The sequence below is a fragment of the Cupressus sempervirens genome, chromosome 10, assembly GCF_028749045.1.
Source record: "Cupressus sempervirens isolate cs-2001-9-10 chromosome 10, ASM2874904v1, whole genome shotgun sequence".
In the NCBI taxonomy this organism is placed as follows: domain Eukaryota; kingdom Viridiplantae; phylum Streptophyta; class Pinopsida; order Cupressales; family Cupressaceae; genus Cupressus; species Cupressus sempervirens.
This window is the reverse complement of record NC_143127.1, coordinates 727,403,558-727,417,782: the sequence shown is the minus strand read 5'-3', so window position 1 is coordinate 727,417,782 and position 14,225 is coordinate 727,403,558.

The following is a 14,225-nucleotide window of genomic DNA, read 5'->3' as shown; positions in this document are numbered from 1 at the left end:
GGGTTTGATTTAGATTAGAGTTTGAGTTCTAGATTAGGGTTTGGTTAGGGTTTGATTTCTAGGGTTATACTATTAGATTAGGGTTTGATTATAGTTTGATTTCTAGATTAGGGTTAGAGTTAAAGATTACGGTATGATTAGAGTTTGACATATAGATTAGGGTTTGGTTAGGGTTTGATTTATAACTAGTTACAGTTAGATTAAGGTTTTTCTTAGAATAGAGTTTGAATTAGATTAGGTTTTGAGTTTACAGTTCTAGGATTACATTAGAGTTTGATTTAGATTCTAGGGTTTCAATTTTTTATTAGGATTATATTAGGGTTTGAGTTAGATTAGTGTTTGAGTTTTAAGTTAGGATTATATTAGGATTTGAGTTAGATTATGGTTTAAATTTGAGTTAAGGTTTAAAGATTAGGGTTTTAGTTATGGTTAGGTTTGTCTAGTTAGATTAGAGATATGATTAGATTAGGATTTGAGTTAAAGATTATGGTTTGATTAGGGTTCAAATGATTTAGATTAGGGTTTGAATTCTAGATTATAGGGTTTGGTTAGGCTTATAGTTGTACATTACTTAAGGTTTGAGTTAGTGTTTGATTTAAAGGGTTTGGTTTTAGTTAGGGTTTGAGGAAAATTAGGGTTTGATTAGGGTTTGATTTCTAAGGTTACAATTAGATTAGGGTTCATTATTAGGGTTTGATTTAAATATTAGGGTTTGAGTTATATTAGGGTTTGATTTTATAGTGAGGATTAGATTAGGATTGGATTATAATTTGATTGTTCGATTAGGGTTTGAGTTAAAGACTAGTGTATGATTAGGGTTTGATTTAGATTAGGGTTTGGTTAGGGTTTGATTTATAGGGTCATGGTCAAAGATTCTAGGGTTTGTATTAGATTAGAGTTTGATTCTGGATTTCATTTAGATTAGGGTTTGAGTTTTCATTTAGGATTAGATTAGGGTTTTAGATTTTAGTTACAATTAGATTACAACTTGAGTTAAGGTTTGGTTATGGTTTCATTTCTAGGGTTACAATTAGAATAGGGTTTGAGTTAGATTCTAGGGTTTCATTTAGATTAGGGTTTGAGTTAGATTAGGTTTTGGTTAGGGTTTGATTTAGATTAGGGTTTGAGTTAGACCTAAGGGTTTCAATTTTTAGTTAGGATTAGATTAGGGTTACAATTCTAGGGTTACATTAGCCCATTTTAGTGACAGAACTCTAGGGTTAGATTAGGGTTAAAGAGTTTTCAAATTAGGGTTAGAGTTTTAGTTAGGGTTAGAGTTTGAGTCAGGGTTAGGGTTATGGTTAGTGTTAAAAGGTTGGAGATAGAGTTTTAATATTTTCTAATTTTCTACACTAATTTTTTGTTTTCTTTTTTCTAATATTTTGTAATGCTTTTTCCTAATATTTTTTAATGTTATATACTAATTTGTTTTCTTTAATGTTAAATACTAATATTTTCTAATGTTATACCAATTTATTTTTCTAATATTGTAGATTAACATTTTTTTAATATTTCAAGTAAAGTTTGTCTAATAATTCTAGACTATTGTTTTTGTAATATTTTTTAATATTTTTGTAATATTTTCTAATTTTCAAGACTAATGTTTTAAAAATATTTTCTAATATTTTCTAATGTTTTTTCTAATATTTTTATAATATTTTCCAGACTAATATTTATATATATATTTTCTATTCTTTTTCTAATATTTAAATGTAATGTTTTTTCTAGTATTTTTATAAATTTATTTTCTCTAATGTTTTTATAATAAAACTATTATTTTTCTAAATTTGTTTCTTATAAAATAATTATTTTTCTAATAAAACTAATATTTTTCTATAAAAAAAATTCTAATATTCTATGTTATTAGTACACTTGTTTTTTTAAGATTTTGTAATAGTTTTCTAATCTATTGTAATATTTTTCTAATATTTTCTAGACAATTTTTTAAAAATATTTTATAAATTTTTCTAATATAAAAGTAATTTTTTTCATAATCTTTTTCTAAGAGAACTAATACTTTTCTAAATTTGTTTCCTAATGTTATACTAATATTTTTCTAATATTCTAGATTAACATTTTATTATTATTCTCTAATGTTTTTCTAATATTCTAAACAATTGTTTTTCTAATATTTGCTAATATTTATCTAATTTAACACTATTTTTTTTAAAATTTATTTTCTAATGCTCAATTAATATTTTTCTAATATTCTACATTAATGTTTTTTAATAATTTCTAATAAGACTCATTTATAACTAACAAATACAAAAAACTTATAATTGTTGAATTAATAGATTTAACTAAGTTAACAAATAAACAATAAAAATATTAAATTAACATGAAAATATTCTTAGAAAACATAAAAAACATAAAAATGCATTGAAATAATAACATATAAACATACCTTAAATAGAACAATGACGAGAATCTAGAGGAGAATGACACAAGCTCACTTACCAATCTGATAGGTTCGCTCCAATGTCCAGATCTAATTCACCTTGCCATAAAAATGAACAAGAAAATGATGAAAATAGGGCTTTCAGCACGAAATCGCTGTAAAAATACATTCAGGCGAACCTATTAATAAGGGATGTTTGCCTGAATAACCCTTATATAACTTGAACATGTTTGTAAGAACATATAAATTTTTTATGTTCGCTAACATAGTTAGAATGTTTTTTTGAACACACATTGAATTGGATATGCGAATTTGACATCTTTTCACAATTTCCTTTGTGCCATAAAAGTGGAACCCATTATTATGTGTTCACCCTCCTTGTTATGAATCACTAACAATTTTAAGATTCACTAGGCTACAGATTTAACAAAGATCATTATTGATGTTGCTTGTGAACTAGGAAAATAATTCTTAGAAAAACATAAAATAACATATATCAGAAAGAACAAGAGACAAAGGATTTGATTTCAGAGTTCATCAGACTTTGGCTACATCTCTAGATTTGCAAACTCACAAGATAGATGCTATTATTATGATGCAAAATTCATACATTACCATGGTCTTCCATGGGGTTACAATCTGCTTCTCACTTCAACACTATGATGATAGGAACATGCTAGCGACATGTTCGTGCCTAGTTCCTTTGCAACTTTTTACAATGCTAAGCAATAAAACTACAACTCTCTCAATGGGCATTACAATAATGACATAAGGTTGTGAAAAAAACTCTCAAGAGAATATCACTAAGTTCTTATCTCATTCATGAGACCACTTAGTTCTCTAATTCTTCACAAAAGAATTTAACTACAAACTTCTCCCCAAATGTCCTTTATGGAAAATCAAAAAAAATTATCCAAGTCTTGTTCTCCCCAAGGAATAATTGCCTTTACAAGAGAAGAATAAGTCCCCTTTTATACAAATTATTTTCTTTATTTGGTGTAAAACCAAATAACAAATTTTATAACTATCTCCCCCTTAAATAACAAATAAATCTTCCATATAACTCCCATGTAAAGTCTTAATATTAATAGCCGTTATATTCTAACTGATTCAATTTTTGGCTTTTATAATTCAAGCCTTACATAGAAATCTTGGTTAGATTATGGCTTCTTATTAAATTTTTAAATAAGAAAGTGAATCCTTATTAATAGGAAGGTTATACATTCATTTTATATTTTAAAACAACATTAGTCATTTAAAAACAAAAAGCCTTTTTAAAAATCTTGAAAAAATCATGTTAAATCATGATACCTTATCATAATGACATCATGCTGATGTCATCATACTTGGCTTTATCATCCAACTTAAAACAATCATAACTTTCACATATGAACTCTATTTTTGATGAAACAAATGCCATTGGAAAGCTCTTGATGTGCTCTTTAATTTGAAACCCATTGTTTACCACTTTCAAGTTGGTCAATTTTTTTCCTTTTTGGTCAAGCATTGCTATTCCTATTTAACCAAACCTTTGACCAAGCATATCTTGAGAAAATAGACTCCTTTTGATACTCTTCTAGTTGTATTAGGAAAATTTCACCATGCTTAATGCATTTGTGCCAATCATAGGGGATTTTGAGTGGGTTGAATTTTTGAGGTCTTGATGATCCACCTAGATCATTCCTTCCCACTAAAGGAACTTTTGGACCTCTAAAAGTTTCTTAATCAAATACTAAGTGAGAGAAACACTTTTCCACTTGTCTAGTACCTATCCACCTTATTTGTGCACTTGCTTCACCAAAGATTTGGACAATATTTATGAAAACTACAATCACATTGCTACCCATTTGCATTTTCCCACATCTTTATATATTTATTACCCCACTAGTATCCATGCAAAACACATTAGTAGAACTAACAAATGCAAAGATGATAATGACAATGAGCTAACAATATTCTTAATCCTTATAATAGGTTTCCATGACAAATCTTCATGTTGTGGCATTGATGATCCCTGAAGCACATGATGCTTAGGCATACAAGCAACTACATCATTTTCATGCGTCGAATTACCTTATTTTCTCACCTTTATAGACATGAGTTAAGAATTTTTTCTGACATAAATGAACGCCTTCATTTTCCCAATGTGCACCAATGGAGAATCAACTGCAATCTTCTTTGTATCCTTCTTTGGACGAAGCTCTAGATGAAATTTCCAACAATTAGCTTATTGATGTCTACCTTTCTTACAATAAGAGCAAGGTATTTTCAGCATCCAACCTTTCTTGGCCTTCTCGTTCTTTTTCTTTGGAGATGAGTTTTTATGCATTGTCTCTTTATTGGTTGAATTGACCTTCCTATACAAAGCCATTCTTTTTCAACACTTGGAAACACTATGGTTATTCAACCCACAGAATGTGAATGGTTCTCTAAACCATAAACTTTTTATGTTGCCAACTTTCCTAAAATTGAAAGAAACATTGAATTTACTATACTTTATATACCTTTCAGGGTCACCCTTGGTGAATGCATGCCTAGAAGAATCTACCTTTGCTCTCCTCTTGGACATCTTACATGTGTCACCACTACCTAAAGATGATGTGTCATTGCCTCCCTCAAATTGATCTCAAGATTGTTCTTCATCTGGAGAATTATTTGCATCCACTACATGGGGGCATTCTCCTTCACCAAACCCCATTCTTGTATAGAGAAGTCTAGCTTTCACCTTCATAGGTTCAACAATGCCTTTGTCATGAATTCCAAAGCCCTTTCCTTTGTTTCCCATCTTGGTTAACAACCTCAATCCACCATTTTGAGATTGCTTATGAGAATCACCAAGAGAACAAGGAAGAGAATACAAATAATGAGGTGATTCCACTGAGCTTGCATCTTTAGCTTCCTTCAAGAAGCCTTCTTTTTTAGACTTCCATTCCTCGTACATCTCATTAAACTTGGCTTTCATCACTATGAAGGTCTCATAAAATTCTACATCAAAGACAAAAGGAAATTGATTTTCCTTATGTGAAGCCATCTTGCCTCACCTTGCTTGAATTTGCTCCAAGTATCTCACAACTTGCAACTTATCAAACTAGCTCTAATACAAAACTTGATTTGTAAACTTCTTATTATGAATCAATTACAATTTTAAGATTCACTAGGATATAGATTTAATAAAGATCATTACTAACATTGCTTCTAAACTAAGTAAATAATTCTTAGAAACACATAAAATAACATATATCAGAAAGAACAAGAGACAAAGGATTTGATTTTGGAGTTCATCAGACTCTGGCTACATCTCTAGATCTACAAACTGACAAGATAGATGCTATTATTATGATGCAAAAGTCATAAATCACCACGGTCTTCCATGGGGTTACAATCAGCTTCTTGCTTCAACACTACGATGATAGGAACTTTCTAGAAACATGTTCATGCCTAGCTCCTTTGTCACTTTTTACAATGCTAAGCAATAAAACTACAACTCTCTCAATGTTCGTCACAATAATGACATAAGGTTGTGAAAAATCCTCTCAAGAGAATTTCACTAAGTTCTTATCTCATTCATTAGACCACTTAGCTCTGTAATTAATTACAAAAGAATTTAACTGCAAAATTCTCCCCAACTGTCCTTTCTGGAAATCATAAAGACTTATCCAAGTCTTTTTCTCCCCAAGGACTAATTTCCTTTACAAGAGAAGAATAACTTCCCTTTTATACAAATTATTTTCCTTATTTTGTGTAAAAGAAAATAAATTTTTTTATAATTATCTCCACCTTAAATAAAAAATAAATCTTCTATATACCTCCCATCTAAAGTCTTAATAATAATAAACCTTATATTCTAACAGATTCAATTTTTAGCTTTTAAAATTCAAGCCTTACATAGAAATCTTGGTTAGATTATGGCCTCTTATTAAATTTTTAAATAAGAAAGTGAATCCTTATTAATAGGAAGGTTATATGTTCATTTTATATTTTAAAACAAAAAAGCTTCTTTAAAATCTTTAAGATCATGGTAAATCATGACACCTTATCATGATGACATCATGCTAATGTCATCATACTTGGCTTTATCATCCAACGTAAAAAGATCATAACTTCCACATATGAACTCCATTTTCAATGAAATGAACACCATTGGAAAGCTCTTGATGGGCTCTTTAATTTGCAGCCCATTCTTGACCACTTTTGAGATGGTCAAATTTCCACCTTTTTGGTCAAACTTTGCTATGCCTATTTAACCAAACCTTTGACCAAGCATATCTCAAGAAAAAGAACTCCTTTTGACACACTTCTAGTTGTGTTAGGAACATTTCATTGTGCTTAATGAATTGCTGCCAATCTTGGGGAATTCTGAGTGGGTTGAATTCTGAGGTCTTGAAGATCCATGTGGATCATTGAATCAGTTGAGTGATCTACCTAAGTGTTTCATGAAATTAAAACCCAATATAGAATCTAACATCAACCTAGTTAGTTAGTATTGCTAAACATATCTTATGGAATGTTAGAGGGCTTGAGAACCCATATAGGAAATATGTCATCAAGAGACCTTTGAAAGTTCACCAAGGTATTGAATTCCTTCTATTAGACAAAATTAAAACAACATGATTCCAGGTTGGCATTGCCCTCAAATGCATATGGAAAGATGCTTCATCCTTCTTCACTAATAATCCAAAAGGAAAAGGAGGCTCTGCCATCCTAATAAGAAACAAATTGAAGAATGTGGTTACACACTCAGGTACTTCTCCTTCTAACAAAGTGGTATGGATTACGTAGAACTGTCATGGTAAAGATTTTAGGGTGTGTTCAGTGTACACACCAAATGCATATCTAGAGAGGATCCCTTTATGGAATTGGATGTGCTAGATAATGGAAATTCCTTGGATAATGGACTTTGTATGGTGGAAAGACAACAACATAAGTGTGGTGGATGGAGAGTTGAATGGAAGGGGAATGAGAACTTATTCTAGAATAAATTGATGAGTGAATTTTACCTATTTGTCTCCCTATTTCAGAACACGACTGAGAAAAAAAGCATTTGGTATTCATGAGAAAACATTTCAAAGGGAAACAAAAGGATTTGTAGTATATTGGATAGATTCTATGCAAGAAAAAACACATTTAGTTTCCAATGAATGGAGGATGGGTCATTTTTCTAGTTGTACACCTTCACTTTTTCTGATCACCACCCAATTGTATCCACCATAGTGATGATTGATCATTTCTCTCTACCTTTTACAAAATCCATACAATTTTCTCTTAATACCCCCATCCTCAAGATGTAAATGTAAATTCTGCTAGCAACATGATTAGATGGTATCACCATTTTCTGGTAAATCACCCTACTGCTATTAATAGATAGACTACAATGATGAATAGTTGGAGGAACCTATTCCAAACTATGTAGAAAAAGAAAGCCAAAGATACATGAAGGGAAGATGATACTATGCAAAAAAAAAAATTTAAATGTAGAATCTACCCTTCAAGCCAACTCAAGAAATGAACATGCTTAGATCTCACTAGAAACAACAAAGGATACCTTAGGAAAGATTCCCTAGACTAAATCTAAGGTGCCAAAACTAGTGCTCAGATTAACTTTTTGGACCAAGAAATAGAGGCTCAAGATATTTCTCCCAAATGCTTAAAATTAAGGAAACAAGAGATAAGGTCAAGATAATTAGGGATGAGGACAAGGTAAATTAGGATAGGAATGAAGTCCTCAAAAAATTTGCTAATTTGTATAGAACTTTATTTACTTTGGAGGACAATGGTCAGGATATGGAAAAGGAAATAAGTTGAATCAAGAAGTAGATCCTTGAAAAAGTGGCAACAAGTGATAAGAGTGTACTTGAGAGACCCATTTCCAAGGAAGAGATTGTGTAGGACAATAGTTAGATGAGTAATGAAAAGGCTCCATGGCTATATAATATACTAGTCAAATACTATAAACTATATGTTGAATGGATATGGAAGAACATGTGATTAATCTATAATGGGGTGACAAAATGTGGACCATTGGGGTCTGAGATAAATGCAGGACTCATTAGTTTAATCCCTAAGGATAGAGACAAGATAGTTATCAAGATATGGAGACCCATTACCTTGTTGAACATCTCATACAAGATATCAGCCAAGATTCTTCCTCTAAGACTTAAAGATATCCTTCCCAAAGTTATTAACACCACAAAAATGCAATTTTTCAAGCCTAGATTCATTCTTGAAAATCTAGTAGCCTATTGGGAAGCTATGTAGTGGGCCAAAAATTTAGATCAATAGGAAGCTACGATCCTTATTGACTATAAAAATCCTATGACAAAGTAGAATGAAGATTCATCCAAATGATGCTTGAGTGTCTACAGTTTTTAGAAGCTTTTAATAAAATGGTGCTAGTCCTAATAAGTGATGCATAAAAAATGATCAAAATCAATGGGCTAAGGTCTGAGTCTTTTTCCTTATCAAGGTCAATCAGACAAGGATGATATCTAGCCCCATTACTATTCATCATTGCTTCTGATAGCCTACACTATATTATTAGGGATAATTATCTTTCCCTTGAGGTTAAAGGAATTACTCTACCCATAGGAATTGATTAAGTTGTCTCAAAGCAATGCCTCTGACCTTCCCAAGAAGCTTGACTTCTTTTGTAAAGCCTCTAGAAGTAAATTTTCTATTCCCAAATCTATTATGTTTGGATGGGTTAACCAATGTCTCACATGGTATAGTAAGTTCAACTTCTATTGGGGGGCACACAACCATTTAGTCAAGTATCTACGCATCCCATTTTCTATGGAACCCTATATTAATAAAATTTGGGAATGGGTCAAAAGAAAAAATGACAAGAAATTTAATAGCTAGAATGAAAACTATCTATCATTAACAAGAATAGTTTAGGTGTGTCAAAATTTCTATCAACATATATGGTATTCTACTCTCTAGTTTGGCTCTACAACTAACCCTAGATCAATCATGTACAAAAAGTCATTAGAAATTTCCTCTAGTCTAATGTAAAAGGGCACAAGAAAATACATGTAGCCAAATGGAAGTGGTGTGGAATGGGGAAGGTAATAGGAGGGCTGGGACTTAAGGATCATAGATGGCACGGTATTGCACTAACATCTAAGTTGATTGCCAAAGAAAATAAGGGTGATAAAAAATGGATGGTTCTTAATAGAAATAACATTGCTAGAGGTTCTCCATACAAAGATAAGTATTTGAAGAACCTACATCTTAATGATTTCCTTTCTGGAAAGTGAAGGGTTAGAGTTGAAGGATCAACAATCTTTAAAACTATTTGGAAAGAATGGGAGCATGTAAGATAATTGATTACAGGGTTAGGCATAATTTACAAAAAAATCCCTATTTTGTGGTGAAAATCCCCTTGGTACAATCTTGAAAGAAAAGGGAGAGCTCTTTCTCTATTACAAGGTTGCTCATCTAAGATGTGGGATATATTAGGGATCAATAAATTCAGTGACCTAATTAGTAATGGAGGTTAATCTCATGGGATGAGCTATAAATAATGTTCAAGATCCCTATCACAGAAAGGAGAATCTATACTATAATTAAAGAATCCTAGAATTATGCTCTTCTCTCATATGCTATTGCTAAAACTGATGACAAAATCCCTTCCTTAGCCCAGCCAAATGGTTCCAAACTATATTCCACTAAATTCAATCTTCTCTATGGCCTCCTTTCTGATTGTGATGAGATCTTCATCCACCTTTAAAATAGGTGGAACATAAACCTTGAGGTCGAAGAGTGGACCCAACATCTTTTCTCCTTATGGCATTATAAAGTTAAACCTAAGATACAACTCTTTTTATGATAGACCCCTCTTCACAAGCTTCCTATCTATGAACCTAATGGAATCCCCTATATCTACATTACATTTTGTCATCCTCAAAACATATCTCACCTATTTATTGATTTCTCCTTTTCCAAGGATATTTTGGGCTGGTTTAGTATTCTTATTGGTACTCATATTCACATGATTCATGCTCTTACTAGTCATATTCTTGGTCTCTCTAAAAGATTTAATTTCTTCTAGGTCATCATCTCTACTTATGTTGTTTGGTCTATTTGATTAAGAAGGAATGATGGCATAATTAAAGGTATGTATTGAATTCAAATGAGTCTCTTTGAATACTCACTCGACATAAAAATGTTGTACAGGTTAGCCTTATCTACAAAGTAAATAGGAAGAAGTTGCTTGAAGTGACTATTACATGTTCCAGATCCTTCTGCAAAAAGGAATCAGGTATGAGGTGTAAGAAAAGGATAACCAATCCTTCAATGTTGATGAGACATTGAAAGATATAATTTAAGAAATTAGGATTAGAAAGGAAATTCAAAAAAAATGAATGAGCAAATCAACAACTTGACAATTGTTTCAATGGTAAGGTCAAAGTATGCCAAGTCAAGGTTTAGTCAAACTATAAATGGAATAGCTGATAGCATCAACATCACCAATACTATCATGGTTTCTATGAACATGGATGATGTTAATGTTGGCAGACCCCTCTATCTCATGTTAAGTGCTATTCTATGTTCTCCTAGATTGCCATGGAGGAACATTATGAGATATCTTGTTTCTATTATCACAGATGGCAAGCCTAGACTTATTTTGTCAAATGGCATACCTAATTCACTAGCATGAATCAAGGAGTAATTCAGACTATTTATGTTTTCCCTGTGTTTTTGGTGGTCTGATGTTTAATTGTTGATTTGAGTGAACCCAAATCAATGTGCACTTCTCTCTATTTTAAGCTTTCCATAAACTATAAAATGTAAATTGGTTATGATGTAGTTTCTTGGTATCTTATCTTTAATATATAAAAATATCAAGGTCTTATTCTTACAAGTTATATAATACATCAAAGAGTAACACCTCAAAATACTCAAAGAATTACTACCTTTATTTAACTTCTCACTTCTATTATTTAGAAAAAATGTGTATAACATTAAAACTCTACCCACTTCATGCTCTAGTTAAATTTATGTTAACTATTCAAATGATATAATAATTCATCATGTGCATTAAAAATAAAGTTCTTAGGCAACAAATCAAGTCTCCACTTCTTCAAGGATTGAACTATGACATAAAACTCTTGATTATGTAGTGAATATATTCTCTTTGCATTATCCTACATATTTCTAAAATAAGAAATATTTCTTCCTTCTAGTCTCAATACTACTCTAATTGCATTCCTACTTGCATCACAATACACTTAAAATACATTAATAAGATTTGATGTAGTCATGGTAGTGAGGATCCTTGATTAGAACAATCTAGGCTATGAAACAAAAGTCACACAAATCAAATTTTGGAAATTAATAGAATACAAAATGAGATATTTGCACTATAATAGTTTCATGAAGTCAATTATGATTGGCCATAAATATTTAGGATTTATATAAGAGGAATAAATAGTCAATTATAATTATAACCAAGGCTTTCCTTCTTGATGAATCAAACCAAGGTATACTTCTAGTAACTACTTTCATAATGATTAATTTTATCAATATATAAAATTCTCACATATATCAATTTGGCTAGTAAAGATCTCATTTTCAAGGTGAAGATGATGTGATACAAAATTTAGGTATGAAATTAAATTTTTAACAAACCCTCCATCAAAATATGGAATGAAGTGTGAATGAATAGGTAGGTTGCCAAAATGTTTATAAATATCAAGTGATGAGACAATTAGATTTGTGAACCAAGGAAATGGTTTGATAGATCAATAAACACCAACTAACCATAAAATGCGAAGAACAAATAGGTGCATGTAAGAATCTAAGATATCTTCATCAAGAAGAAATGGATTAAGGCGTGAACCTAGAAAAAGATGACAAGTGATGACAAGAACATGCCACAAGGTTCCTAAGAAGAAACAAGAATGTAACATATATTAAAAGAAACATTAAACTTAACTAGATAGGAAAAGAACTAAAAGATTTTATTTTTTTGATGCAACAGTGTCATGAACCAATGATGCTCATATAATAGTTTGGGTAGATCTATAGAGATAAGAATAATATTAGAGTTTAGATCACCAAGAGAGGGATTGATTAACCCCATTCCTAACCCAAATATTTATCCACCATTCAAGACCACCTCTTAAAAATCAATAAATTTTTGAATTTTTGAAGAGTGGCTTCTAGGGTTATAAATAATTTGTTTCAGAATAATGATTTTCTAATTTTTTTATTCAATTCATCAACATAGAATCCATCAACCTTAGAATATGTCACCCATTAATTAAATTCTTGAATTAGTAAAAATGCACAATCATCTCCCACAACAAAAAATTTGGACAACCCCAACAGAGTGGCAAAACGTCACTTCTAAATCTAAAGCAATAACCAATTGCATATTTAAAACACTATGCATTACTCACATCATAGATAGATCCTCATATTATGCACTCAAAATACCAAAGGAGGTTCCTTATAGAGGAAAAACCCAAAGTGTTAACATCCTAAACAATGCTATGAAAACCAATAACATGATTATCCTTATTAGAATCCTCATCATTTGCATCAACCTTGTATGAGGTATAAAGTTTTTGCTTTCTAGCAACACTTTCTCTTTTTCTATGACAATGTTTTCCCCCTTTTTTGTTGTTACTGCGTGGTTGCATCTTGTTCTTATGTCTTTCCCACTCATTTTAAACAACTTTGAAATGCGGAAGTTGGCATGTCATAAAAATTGTCATAGCTGTAGAAATAAGGTGGTTGTTATCCATGAGTCAAAATTTTTATGCATTCATAAATATTAGTCTTAAGAACATATATCCAAAATTAAGTGAAACACAAAAACTCCATAGACTCTAAGACAATAATATAAGACTGAGTCATGGATGGAAGTGCAACCACACAAGATGTTTTTTATCCTTATTTAAGATTGAAGCTCAACATTTGGTCTACTGCCACCTAAATATATTTTTCATATAGAACTTGATAAAAATAGGTTTCCACGATATATTATTATTCATTGTTATACATATGTTTTTGAAAATATTAAATTGACTTTTATAAGTTAGTATTCACTTACATATCATTTACAAGAAAAAGTAAAAGAAAATACCACAAAAAAATCTCTTCAGAGATCAAATAAATCGAAATTTTCTCGTTAAAATATTTGTATAAACATAACATCTTGTGCCTAGATTAGATCAACCTAAAAATGTGTTCGAAAGCATTATACTAATATAACCATCTAAATTGAAGTCTCAAACAAATAATCCTCTTACAGCCACAGATTGACCGGAAGCTGATGCAATAATATTATAAACAATTTATAAACAAGGCCATAACATCTACAGATCTGAAACCGATAATGTAGTAAGAGAAACTTTGATTTACCTCTATGAATGCCCACTTAAATACAATGAGAACTAAATGTACTAATCATTACAACGAAAAATAGACTAATCACAACACAGAAAAGTACTCGAAGAAAACAATATCATGGCCCCTTACTTTAGACTGATCCAATCCAAAGCTCACACATCCAAACTTTCAATGGTATCACTTCAAACAAATTGTTGTCACATCAGACAGTAAAAGCTTTAAGACTCTTTCTTAAAGCAGCGGCTGAGTAGGAGGACTTTAGAAAGATAGAGTGGTCTGTATGTATCGACAAACAACTTTATTCTTCACATGCATTGAAATATAGTGTCATCTGTTCCCTATTGTTCGAATGATATTCACTTTGAACTCGACCTTTGAAGCTGCCACTTTTGTCTGAAGCATAATAATAATGTTAGGACCACCTCTGCAATATCAGTCAGAAGTCATGATGATGGTGCAGGCTTTTCAT